Source organism: Lolium perenne, chromosome 1 (assembly GCF_019359855.2).
Source record: "Lolium perenne isolate Kyuss_39 chromosome 1, Kyuss_2.0, whole genome shotgun sequence".
Lineage (NCBI taxonomy): Eukaryota > Viridiplantae > Streptophyta > Magnoliopsida > Poales > Poaceae > Lolium > Lolium perenne.
Genome location: NC_067244.2, coordinates 16,590,815 through 16,604,101, shown reverse-complemented (window position 1 = coordinate 16,604,101; position 13,287 = coordinate 16,590,815).

The window sequence follows — 13,287 nt, the reverse complement described above, 5'->3', positions numbered from 1 at the left end:
GTCCTCCTCGCCGTCCTCCACCCCCTCCTCTTCCTCGTCGTCCTCCTCAACCCCGTCGTCCTCCTCAGCACCGGCGCCGTCGTATTCGAGCGGACCCCTGCGGCCGGTGAAAGGGTCGCCGTCCGGACCGGGGCCTGGCTCGCGCTGCTCGTACGCCGGGAGGTAGAGGTTGTTGGGGTTGAAGCCGCCGTGCGGCAGCGCATCCTGGTAGTGCGGCGACAAGTTAGGCGTCACGCACCCGGGAGTGGCGGAGGGGCCGTCGTTGTAGAAGGCGGCTTGCGACGGAGAGATCACTCCGGGAACGTACACCGGCATGGACGTACTCCATGGGCTCGCGTTGGTGGCGGCGATACACCCGGCCATTACGTGCTGGTGCTGGCGCGCCGCCTGAGCCTTCTTCTCCAGCTCCACCGCCCTCCGTCCTTTCCGCTCCGCCGTCGATAGCTTCCGGCGCAGGCAATCTTGCTGCCATTCATCGTCGGTCATTCCTTCAGGCTTCTTCTTCGCAGCCGGCGCCTTCCGCGGCTTCGCGAACGGCGCTTTCGCCCCTATCGTCGCATTGCCCGGCGGCTTCTTGGCCGCTTTCTTCGCCATCTTTTTGGGGGCTGTCGGCGGCGCCATGGAATGGGGAGAGGGTAGCGGCGGCGGGTGGACGGCGGGAGGGAGAAAGAAATCGGCGGGATAGGAGAAATGAATCGGCGGCGGGATGTGTTTTGGGAGGCCTGTGCGCGGCGGTATAGGCGCGATTTGGCGGGAGCGGCGGGATTTGGCGGGAGTGTGAGACGAATTTTCCCTGTGCCGCTGACGCGTCGGCCCCGCGCCTCCTCGCCTCTCATTTCGTTGTGTCCGGCGTCCCGAGCGCGTCCCACAATGGACGGGGACGGGCTCGGGGCGCCGGACACCGAATGGGGCCGCGCCGGACAAAAATGGGCTTTGGGGGACGCGGCTGGAACGCTTTTTTTGTCCGGTGCGTCCCAAATCCCTTTGGGGGACGGTTTGGGGGACGCGACTGGAGATGCTCTTATAGGGTCACTTTCACCGTGAGCATGGAAATACATCCAAATCGGCACACTCAACCGGAATTATTCTAGCAGGGTCAATCATGCGCGAAAATAAACAAACAAAATCCGCACGTCAGCAAACACATCTTTATTCTCTCGCGCTTTTCACCAGCAGCCGAAAGCAACACGATTACTCCAAATCATGTACAGTACGTGCTGCACCTGCACCTGCACCTGCCGCTCCGGTCCAGCGCTGGCCCGGATCCCGAAGGGGAGCGCTCAGCGTCGGGCGACGGATGGGAGCTCAATAATCGGTCATCCTCCGCGCCGTACGTTCACGATCGGACGCTCAGAATCAACCGCGGTGTATGTTTTGCATTCTGCCCCTCAATTATCTGAGACTCAACCCGCAGTCCCAATCTCCCCATATAAAACCAAATGGTATCTTGCAATTTAACCCCCTCAGTTCTTGCTAAATCAACCCGCAGTCCTACGTTTCTCCTCTTAAACCAAAATGATGTATAACTTTGACTCCGTCATCTCAATATTTACAACAAATATGCTACCTTATTACAACAACAAAATTCACCCGTGTATACAAAAAAAAATTCTATCACAATAAAATGTCCCGGCATTTCTATAAAAAATAATGTTACAATAAAGTGATTAAACCAACAATTTTTTCTGCATATCGATTTACAACAAAACTTGCAAACACTATTCACAAAAGCCGTTGACAATTACAATAAAAATCTATATGCCACCGTGCTGATTTGTCCCTAGGGTAGAGGGTGTTACAATAAAAAATAGTCACCCCCGTATACAAAAAAATATTCTTTTACAACAAAAAGTCACAACATTTTTAAAAAATAATGTCACAGTAAAGTGGTTAAACCAACAAATTGTTTGCTGGAGATCGATTTACAACAAAAGTAGCAAATATTATTAACAAAAACCGAAGTCTATTACAACAAAAATCCATATGTTTACAAAAATAGAAAAGGAAATATTAATTTGCTACATATTGAATTACAACAAAAGTCACCAACTTCTTTTACAAAAATTCACAGACGATTACAATAAAAAAATCAATATGTTTGCAAAATGATGGAAAGTGGTCAAGCGACATTTAATTTGCTACAGATTGAATTACAACAAAAGTCACAAACTCTTTTTATAAAGGTGTCGAACGATTACAACAAAAGTCAATATATTTGCAAACACTGTAAAGTGGTGAATTAACAATTAATTTGCTACATACTGAATTACAACAAAATCCATCAACTATTAATACAAAAGTCAAAAACGATTAAAACAAAAAAAAAATATGTTTGCAAAATACTGCAAAGTGGTCAAGCAAAATTTATTTGGTACATATTAAATTACAACAAAAAACACCAACTATCTTTACAAAATGTCACACATGAATACAACAAAAATTAGATGCAAAAGAAGCGAAGAAGTGCACCAGCAAATTGGTCTCTATGTGTGTTCAGTGCTGGGCCAAACGGACGAACACGAGATGGGCTATGCAGGCGAACTGCTAATGGGCCAAATTCCAGGCAAGCCAACGAACCGCGGGCCCAGCAGCGACGCGGAACCGAGCGACTGGCCCGGTGTGAGCGCGCGGAGCGAGAGCAACCGATCGGGCGACGGGATCGGTCGCCTGCTGCTTGTGACGGTAAAGCACACGTCCGTTGGGAACCCCAAGAGGAAGGTATGATGCGTACAGCGGCAAGTTTTTCCCTCAGTAAGAAACCAAGGTTATCGAACCAGTAGGAGCCAAGAAGCACGTTGAAGGTTGATGGCGGCGGAGTATAGTGCGGCGCAACACCAGGGATTCCGGCACCAACGTGGAACCTGCACAACACAACCAAGATACTTTGCTCCAACTTAACAGTGAGGTTGTCAATCTCACCGGCTTGCTGTAACAAAGGATTAGATGTATAGTGTGGATGATGATGTTTACAGAAAACAGTAGAACGAGTATTGCAATAGATTGTATTCGATGTAAAGAATGGACCGGGGTCCACAGTTCACTAGTGGTGTCTCTCCCATAAGATAAATAGCATGTTGGGTGAACAAATTACAGTTGGGCAATTGACAAATAAAGAGGGCATGACCATGTACATACATGTTATGATGAGTAGTGTGAGATTTAATTGGGCATTACGACAAAGTACATAGACCGCTATCCAGCATGCATCTATGCCTAAAAAGTCCACCTTCAGGTTATCATCCGAACCCCTTCCAGTATTAAGTTGCAAACAACAGACAATTGCATTAAGTATGGTGCGTAATGTAATCAACAAATATATCCTTAGACATAGCATTGATGTTTTATCCCTAGTGGCAACAGCACATCCACAACCTTAGAACTTTCACATCGTCCTGTATTTAATGGAGGCATGAACCCACTATCGAGCATAAATACTCCCTCTTGGAGTTACAAGCAAAAACTTGGCCAGAGCCTCTACTAGCAACGGAGAGCATGCAAGATCATAAACAACACATAGATGATAGATTGATAATCAACATAGCATAGTATTCCATATTCATCGGATCCCAACAAACACAACATGTAGCATTACAAATAGATGATCTTGATCATGTTAGGCAGCTCACAAGATCCAACAATGATAGCACAATTAGGAGAAGACGACCATCTAGCTACTGCTATGGACCCATAGTCCAGGGGTGAACTACTCACACATCACTCCGGAGGCGACCATGGCGGTGAAGAGTCCTCCGGGAGATGATTCCCCTCTCCGGCAGGGTGCCGGAGGCGATCTCCTGAATCCCTCGAGATGGGATTGGCGGCGGCGGCGTCTCTGGAAGGTTTTTTTCCGTATCGTGGCTCTCGGTACTGGAGTTATTATCGACGAAGGCTTCTTATAGTCGGAGAGGTAGGTTTAGGGGCGACGTGAGGGGCCCACACAACAGGCCGGCGCGGCCAGGGCCTGGGCCGCGCCGCCCTAGTGTGTGGCCGCCTCGTCGCCCCACTTCGTATCTCCCCCGGTGTTCTGGAAGCTTCGTGGAAAAATAAGATCCTGGGCGTTGATTTCGCCCAATTCCGAGAATATTTCCTTACTAGGATTTCTGAAACCGAAAATAGCAGAAAACAGCAACTGGCTCTTCGGCATCTTGTTAATAGGTTAGTGCCGGAAAATGCATAAATATGACATAAAGTATGCATAAAACATGTAGGTATCATCAATAAAGTAGCATGAAACATAAGAAATTATCGATACGTTGGAGACGTATCAGCATCCCCAAGCTTAGTTCCTACTCGTCCCGAGTAGGTAAACGATAACAAAGATAATTTCTGAAGTGACATGTCATCATAATCTTGATCATACTATTGTAAGCACATGTAACGAATGCAGCGATTCGAAGCAATGGTAAAGACAATGAGTAAACAATTGAATCATATAGCAAAGACTTTTCATGAATAGTACTTTCAAGACAAGCATCAATAAGTCTTGCATAAGAGTTAACTCATAAAGCAATAAATTCAAAGTAAAGGTATTGAAGCAACACAAAGGAAGATTAAGTTTCAGCAGTTGCTTTCAACTTATAACATGTATATCTCATGGATATTGTCAACATAAAGTAATATAATAAGTGCAATATGCAAGTATGTAGGAATCAATTCACAAGCGTTTGCTTCTTGAGATGGAGAGAAATAGGTGAACTGACTCAACATAAAAGTAGAAGAAAGGCCCTTCGCAGAGGGAAGCATTGATTGCTATGTTTGTGCTAGAGCTTTGATTTTGAAAACAAGAAACAATTTTGTCAACGGTAGTAATAAAGCAAATGTATTATGTAAATTATATCCTACAAGTTGCAAGCCTCACGCATAGTATACCAATAGTGCCCGCACCTTGTCCTAATTAGCTCGGATTACCTGGATTATCATCGCAATACATATGTTTTAACCAAGTGTCACAAAGGGGTACCTCTATGCCGCCTGTACAAAGGTCTAAGGAGAAAGCTCGCATTGGATTTCTCGTTTTTGATTATTCTCAACTTAGACATCCATACCGGGACAACATAGACAACAGATAATGGACTCCTCTTTAATGCATAAGCATTTAGCAACAAATAATATTCTCATAAGAGGTTGAGGATTGTTGTCCAAAACTGAAACTTCCACCATGGATCATGGCTTTAGTTAGCGGCTGAATGGATCGTAGCGAACAAGAGGGGGAGGGTGAATGGCGCTACGGCAAGTTTTAACCTTTTTCAAGTTTTAGCGCAACGGAAGGTAAAGGTGATAACTTTTGCTATAGCGGTGTTCCTACAATGAAGCTAGAGCATGTGCAACAAGTAAAGGAATCAACAAGATAGTAAGAGTGAGGAGCGAGACAACCGGGGGGCGCGAGGCGAGTCGAGGTTTGTTTCCCGTAGTTCCCTCCACTAAAGGAGGTACGTCTGCGTTGAGGAGGTGCTAGTCTCACACAAGAGACTAGGCGGCCACACCACGAAGGAAGGCCTCACCCTCTTCCTCGAGAGAGCTCCACGGAGGTGCTCTCCCTCTTCCACTAAGGCACCGGTCGAGGCGGTGATTCCTTCACAAGGTTGGGGCGAGCTCCACACACACACAAGGATGCTCCCAACACCCTATGGAGCTAGTACATCACCAAGCTAGACTCCATAGCTGCACATCTCCAATGCTCCACCATAGGAACCCATCTCCAATGCTCCACCAAAGGAACCCCTCCAATACTCCACCAAGAAGCTCTTCCAGTGCTCCACCAAGAAGCTCTTCCAGTGCTCCACCAAGAAGCTCTTCCACCAAGGAACCCTAACTCCAAGATCCACTAAGGACTACCACGAATTGGTGAACTTTCTCTCGGTAGAATGATAGATCGGGGTCTCCTCCACCACCTCACAAAGTATGAGCAAGATTGGTTGGGTGGGTGAGGAGATCCCTTCAATTTTGAGCTCAGCAACAATGGAGGAGAGAGAGAGAGAAGAGCTAAGGCTGGGTGGAGAAGAAGGGGCCTTTATATAGGTCCCTCCAAATCCAACCGTTGCTAGCCATTTTTGCCTAAGCGGTACTACCGCTTCTGGAAGCGGTACCACCGCCCTGAGTTCGAATTCCCCACAGAACTTGTCCACGTGGACACATTGCGGTACTACCGCTCGCGGTACCGCTTGCGGTACCGCAATAGGGTCCAGACCTTACTGGATCCTAAGCGGTACCCAAGCGGTACCAGAGCGGTACTACCGTAACGCGTTACGGTACTTAGCGCGGTACCGTGGGCGGTACTACCGCCCTCAAGCGGTACTACCGCTCCAGGTACCGTGAAGGTACCACAACGTGTTCTGTGGGGCAAATCCATGTGCAAGGCTCAGAGCGGTATCAGGGGCGGTACCAGCAGAGGTAGCGGTACTACCGCTCCTGGTACCGGTAGTACCGCTATGGCTAAAACAGCTTTTCCTCTTTTCCTCTCCTACCATGTCACCTCACGACACACACGCAAAACCAGAAACCCTAAGAGCTACGCTTCGGTCTTCTGATCATAATGTGCTCAGCGAGGGTACCGTGCATCTTGCAAACCTATCAATGACAAACTTTGTGCATGGTTAGAATTGTTCGAGTGTTGTTATTAAACACACAAAACATGGGATATGGATCTTGCTCTTACAGCGGCCCAATGTTCTTCTCTAACAATATGCATACTCAAACCATTCAACTCATGGTAAATTGTCCTTACTTCAGACAAGACGAACATGCATAGCAACTCACATGATATTCAACAAAGTATTGATGGCGTCCCCAGGAACATGGTTATCGCTCAACAAGCAACTTACTAAGAAATAAGATACATAAGTACATATTCAATACCACAATAGTTTTTAGGCTATTTGTCCCATTAGCTATATATTGCAAAGACAAAGAATGGAAATTTAAAGGTAGCACTCAAGCAATTTACTTTGGAATGGCGGAGAAATACCATGTAATAGGTAGGTATGGTGGACACAAGTGGCATAGTTTTTGGCTCAAGGATTTTGGATGCACGAGAATTATTCCCTCTCAATACAAGGCTTAGGCTAGCAAGGCTATTTGAAACAATCACAAGTATGAACCGGTACAGCAAAACTCACATAAAATACATATTGCAAGCATTATAAGACTCTACACCGTCTTCCTTGTTGTTCGACCCTTACTAGAAAATATCTAGACCTTAGAGAGAGCAATCATGCAAACCAAATTTTAGTAAGCTCTATGTATTTCTTCACTAATAGGTGCAAAGTATATGATGCAAGAGCTTAAACATGAGCACAACAATTGCCAAGTATCACATTATTCAAGATATTCTACCAATTACCACATGTAGCATTTCCCGTTTCCAACCATATAACAATTTAACGAAGCAGTTCAACCTTCGCCATGAACATTATGAGTAAAGCTAAGGACATATTTGTCCATATGCAACAGCGGAGCGTGTCTCTCTCCCACACAATGAATGCTAGGGTCCAACTTTATTCAAACAAAACAAAAACAAAAGCATACAGACGCTCCAAGTAAAGCACATAAGATGTGATGGAATAAAAATATAGTTTCATTAGAGGAACCTGATAGTGTTGTAGATGAAGAAGGGGATGCCTTGGGCATCCCCAAGCTTAGATGCTTGAGTCTTCTTGAAATATGCAGGGATGAACCACCGGGGCATCCCCAAGCTTAGAGCTTTCACTCTCCTTGATCATATTGTATCATCCTCCTCTCTTGATCCTTGAAAACTTCCTCCACACCAAACTCGAACAACTCATTAGAGGGTTAGTGCATAATCAAAATTCACATGTTCAGAGGTGACATAATTATTCTTAACACTTCTGGACATTGCACAAAGCTACTGAAAGTTAATGGAATAAAGAAAGCCATCAAGCATAGCAAAACAGGCAATGCGAAATAAAAGGCAGAATCTGTCAAAACAGAATAGTCCGTAAAGACGAATTTTTTAGGTGCACCAGACTTGCTCAAACGAAAATGCTCAAATTGAATGAAAGTTGCGTACATATCTGAGGATCACTCACGTAAATTGGCAGAATTTTCTGAGTTACCTACAGATACTACTGCTCAAATTCGTGATAGCAAGAAATCTGTTTCTGCGCAGCAATCCAAATCTAGTATGAACCTTACTATCAAAGACTTTACTTGGCACAACAATGCAAAAAAATTAAGATAAGGAGAGGTTGCTACAGTAGTAACAACTTGCAAGACTCAAATATAAAACAAAGTACTGTAGTAAAATCATGGGTTGTCTCCCATAAGCGCTTTTCTTTAACGCCTTTCAGCTAGGCGCAGAAAGTGTGTATCAAGTATTATCAAGAGACGAAGCATCAACATCATAATTTGTTCTAATAATAGAATCAAAAGGTAACTTCATTCTCTTTCTAGGGAAGTGTTCCATACCTTTCTTGAGAGGAAATTGATATTTAATATTACCTTCCTTCATATCAATAATAGCACCAGCAGTTCGAAGAAAAGGTCTTCCCAATATAATGGGACAAGATGCACGGGGACAAGGTTATTGTTAACCGTAATGCGAACATTATCAACTCTCCCCAAAGGTTTCTTTGTAGAATTATCAGCAAGATTAACATCCAAATAACAATTTTTCAATGGTGGCAAGTCAAGCATATTATAGATTTTCCTAGGCATAACGGAAATACTTGCACCAAGATCACATAAAACATTACAATCAAAATCATTGACCTTCATCTTAATGATGGGCTCCCAACCATCCTCTAACTTCCTAGGAATAGAAGCTTCACGTTCTAGTTTCTCTTCTCTAGCTTTTATGAGAGCATTTGTAATATGTTTTGTAAAGGCCAAATTTATAGCACTAGCATTAGGACTTTTAGCAAGTTTTTGTAAGAACTTTATAACTTCAGAGATGTGACAATCATCAAAATCTAAACCATTATAATCTAAAGCAATGGGATCATTGTCCCCAATGTTGGAAAAAAATTCAGCAGTTTTATCACAAGCAGTTTCAGCAGTTTTAACAGTTTTAGGCAGTTTTGCAGGCTTCGCATTAGAAGTGGAAACATTGCCAACACCAATTATTTTACCATTGATAGTAGAAGGTGTAGCAACATGTGGAGCATTAGCGTTACTAGTGGTGGTAATAGTCCAAACTTTAGCTATATTATTTCTTTAGCATTTTCTTCTTTTTCCCACCTAGCACGCAATTCGGCCATCAATCTTATATTCTCATTAATTCTAACTTGGATGGCGTTTGCTGTAGCAAATGACTTAATATATTTATCTTCATTAGGCATAACTTTCAATTTCAAAAGATCAACATCAGTAGCAAGACTATCAACTTTAGAAGCAAGTATATAAATTTTCCCAAGCTTTTCTTCAACAGATTTGTTAAAAGCAGTTTGTGTACTAATAAATTCTTTAAGCATGGCTTCAAGTCCAGGGGGTGTATTCCTACTATTGCTGTAAGAACTCCCATAAGAATTACCATAACCGTTACCATTATTATAAGGATATGGCCTATAGTTGTTTCTAGAATTGTTCCGATAAGCATTGTTGTTGAAATTATTATTTTTAATGAAGTTCACATCAACATGTTCTTCTTGGGAAACCAATGAAGCTAACGGAACATTATTAGGATCAACATTAGTCCTACCATTCACAAGCATAGACATAATAGCATCAATCTTATCACTCAAGAAGGAGGTTTCTTCGACAGAATTTACCTTCTTACCTTGTGGAGCTCTTTCCGTGTGCCATTCAGAGTAGTTAATCATCATATTATCAAGAAGCTTTGTTGCGGTGCCTAGAGTGATGGTGTTATCACCAGAATTTGACCGAGCCAGAGGTGGGCCGCGATCAAGATAAAATTGAAGAATATACATGGAAGAATTACGTGAATCGGCCTGTTATGCTGAGTTTGGGCTAGTTTGCCTTTGTATCTGTAACATATTAGGATACGTGACGGTTAGTTAGAATTTTACCCGTGCACGGTTAGGTGCACGCCTAAATTAGAAAGTCCGCTGGACTATAAATATGTATCTAGGGTTTATGGAATAAACAACAACCAACGTTCAACCAAACAAATCAATCTCGGCGCATCGCCAACTCCTTCGTCTCGAGGGTTTCTACCGGTAAGCGACATGCTGCCTAGATCGCATCTTGCGATCTAGGCAGCACAAGCTCCACGTTGTTCATGCGTTGCTCGTACTGAAGCCTTGTTGATGGCGAGCAACGTAGTTATCATAGATGTGTTAGGGTTAGCATAGTTCTTCGCGCAACATGCTATCGTAGTGCAACCCTTGCATGTCTAGCCGCCCTCACACCTATCTTAGGTGTGGGGGCGGCACCCCGCTTGATCATTATTTAGTAGATCTGATCCGTTACGATCGATCCTTGTTCTACAAGGATTAGTTTAATATCTGCAATAGTTAGGCCTTACAAAGGGGGGGAGGATCCAGCGGCACGTAGGGTGTCGTTCGCTAGTCCTAAACAGGATGTTCCGGGGATCAACTTCGTGTTGGTTTTTTGGCCTTGTTTAGGATCGGCTTACGATCACCGTGCGTGGCCGCGAGGCCCAACCTGGAGTAGGATGATTCGATTATGCGGTGAAAACCCTAAATCGTCGTAGATCTAATTAGCTTTATCTTGATCAAGCAGGACCACCATATATTCGTGCACCCCGTACGAATCATGGGTGGATCGGCTCCTTGAGCCGATTCACAGGATAACCTGAGAGCCGATCGAGGCTCGTATTTAATGTTTACGTGTATGCCATGCAGGAAACTAAGCGAGGCATCTCCATCACCTTCCTGACCAGGTATAGGTCAGGTGGCACGCCCTTGCAATCAGCATCGGACGTGTGACCAGAAGGCTTTGCGGGCCATCGCTCGGAGGGACCTCAGCCAGCCGCAGCTCTAGGTTGTTCCCGGCTCTACGGTGTTGCCCGTCGCTGCCCGCCGGTGGGTTTCTGACGACAACACATTCTGGCACGCTCGGTGGGACAAGCTTCTACATCAACCACATCGCAATCAACATCTGAGATGGCGGACGGCACGCCAGTCACCTACGAGGAGCTGCCCGACGAGCTCAGGAAGAGGTATGACGAGATCAAAGTCACCCTCGAAGCCGACCTCATCGGCTCTTTTCAGAGAACCCATTCACATGGCATCAGATGGAAGGGGTTCTCACCGCAAGGTGCACTCGATGGGATAGACCTCTCTGCCCCGTCGGAGGAACGCACCAGGTCCCTGCGGCAGGAGATCAACTACTTGGTGGCTCACTCGCTACACCGTCACTCTGAGAACCTGGTCAACACGTTGGAGCGTGTCGCTCTTCGCGTGATCCAGGAGATCATGAGGCACCAGTACTCGCCATCAGGACCAGCTCTCGGGACGCATCAAGGAGAGTTGCCACTCCAGTCTCGTCCACCGCTGCCATTTGCGTTGGCAGCACCAGAAGTGCCGGCTACACCGGCATTCGTCGTCTACAAGATCGGTGGTGACCCTAGTGACTACCAGTTTTTGCCCGAGGCGCCTAAGGAGATCCCTCACGGGTACACGTGCACGTATGTGCCAGATTGTGGCAACTGGGCACTCACAAACCAGGCCACAACATCGGGGACTTCGGGAAAACAGGAGGGACGTCGCCGACGAGCTTGAGAAGCGTACGTGGCTAACTAAGTACGCCACCCCGACGAACCTCCGTAGCTCAGCTCCTGCAGTTGGCTCGTAGCTGGAAAAGCAAACATGGCTGGCTAAGTACGCCACCCCGGCGAATCTTCAGAATTCAACTCCTGCAGCCAAGACAATGATCAGATCAGTACCATGCGATAGACCAGTTCGGCATGGTGCCGAAGAGGAGGGCAATCGGCTATTCCAAGCCGTACCCCGACGACTACGAGATGATCCCGCTACCACCTAAATATCGGCTCCCCGATTTCTCCAAATTCAAGGATCGGATGGTTCCAGCTCCATCGAGCACGTGGGCCGATATTTGGCGCAACTAGGACCGGCTTCTGTCGGATCAACTACGCGTGAGGCACTTCTCACAGGCCCACACGGGATCGGCTTTCGGATGGTACACCTCTTTGCCACCGGACTCCATCCGGACTTGGAAGCGATTGGAAGAGCAGTTCCATATGCGGTACCATCTCGCAGGCTTCCGAGTCCGGCATTGCCGATCTAGCACAACTACGTCGAAGCGCGGAGAAAGCGTGACAGAATACATCCAGCGTTTCAGAATCTTAGGAACCGATGTTATTCGGTTCGTATAACCGAAAAAGAAGCGATCGAGTTGGCGTAGCAGGCCTTGCAACACAGCTCAAGGACATGGCCTCCCAAGCGATTATCCCTCACCGGGCGCACATGGTTCAGAAACTATCGGCATATGAACAGCGCCACGCGGACCTGTACCAAGACAAGTTCAAGCGTGCAGTAGTCCTGGTCGATGCAGAGGAAGATGAAGTTCCTGCGGGAGACCAAGAGGTAGCAGTGGCTGAATGGACTCGGGGAGGAACCCCCGTGTCCTGCAAATGGGTAAAGCCACCAGGCCCACCCAGGGGATTTGATTTTGACGTGACCAAGACTGAGCAAATCTTCGACCTCCTGCTCAAGGAGAAGCAGTTGACGATTCCTGAAGGTCTCAAATTCCCCACGGTGCAAGAGCTGAACGGAAAGCCATACTGCAAATGGCATAACTCGCTCTCCCATGCCACCAACGACTGCAGGGTATGGCGTCAGCACATCCAAGCGGCGATAGAAAAAGGGCGTCTAATTTTCAACCAGTACGCCATGAAGGTCGATACCCAGCCCTTCCCCGCCGTTAACATGGTAGAGTGCACCTACCCTGAAGGTTGCCAGCCAGGATCCTCGTTCAGCATCAACATGGTAGGACCTGGGAACCACTCTGGCAAAGATGGAGACGAGGGCAGCTGCTCTCGTAGCAAGGACACAGAAGAGGCCGCTCCACGCGATCGGCTCCGTCATGATGGCAAGCGCTACGTCACAAAGGGAGAAGTGAAGAACATGAGATATCAGCGACCCCTCTCTGATCACCTCCTCAACAAGTATGTGAGTCAGTATGACCAACGCCGACGATCCACCGATGATGATGAGAGAGATCGTCTGGCTAGAGAAGCCAGAAGACATCGTCGGCACGATCGCGATGAGGAGGAGCACGAGCGCCTGATGGCGTGTATTTCACACGTTCGTTGGGCAACCCCAAGAGGAAGGTATGATGCGCACAGCAGCAAGTTTTCCCTCAGAAAGAAACCAAGGTTTATCGAAC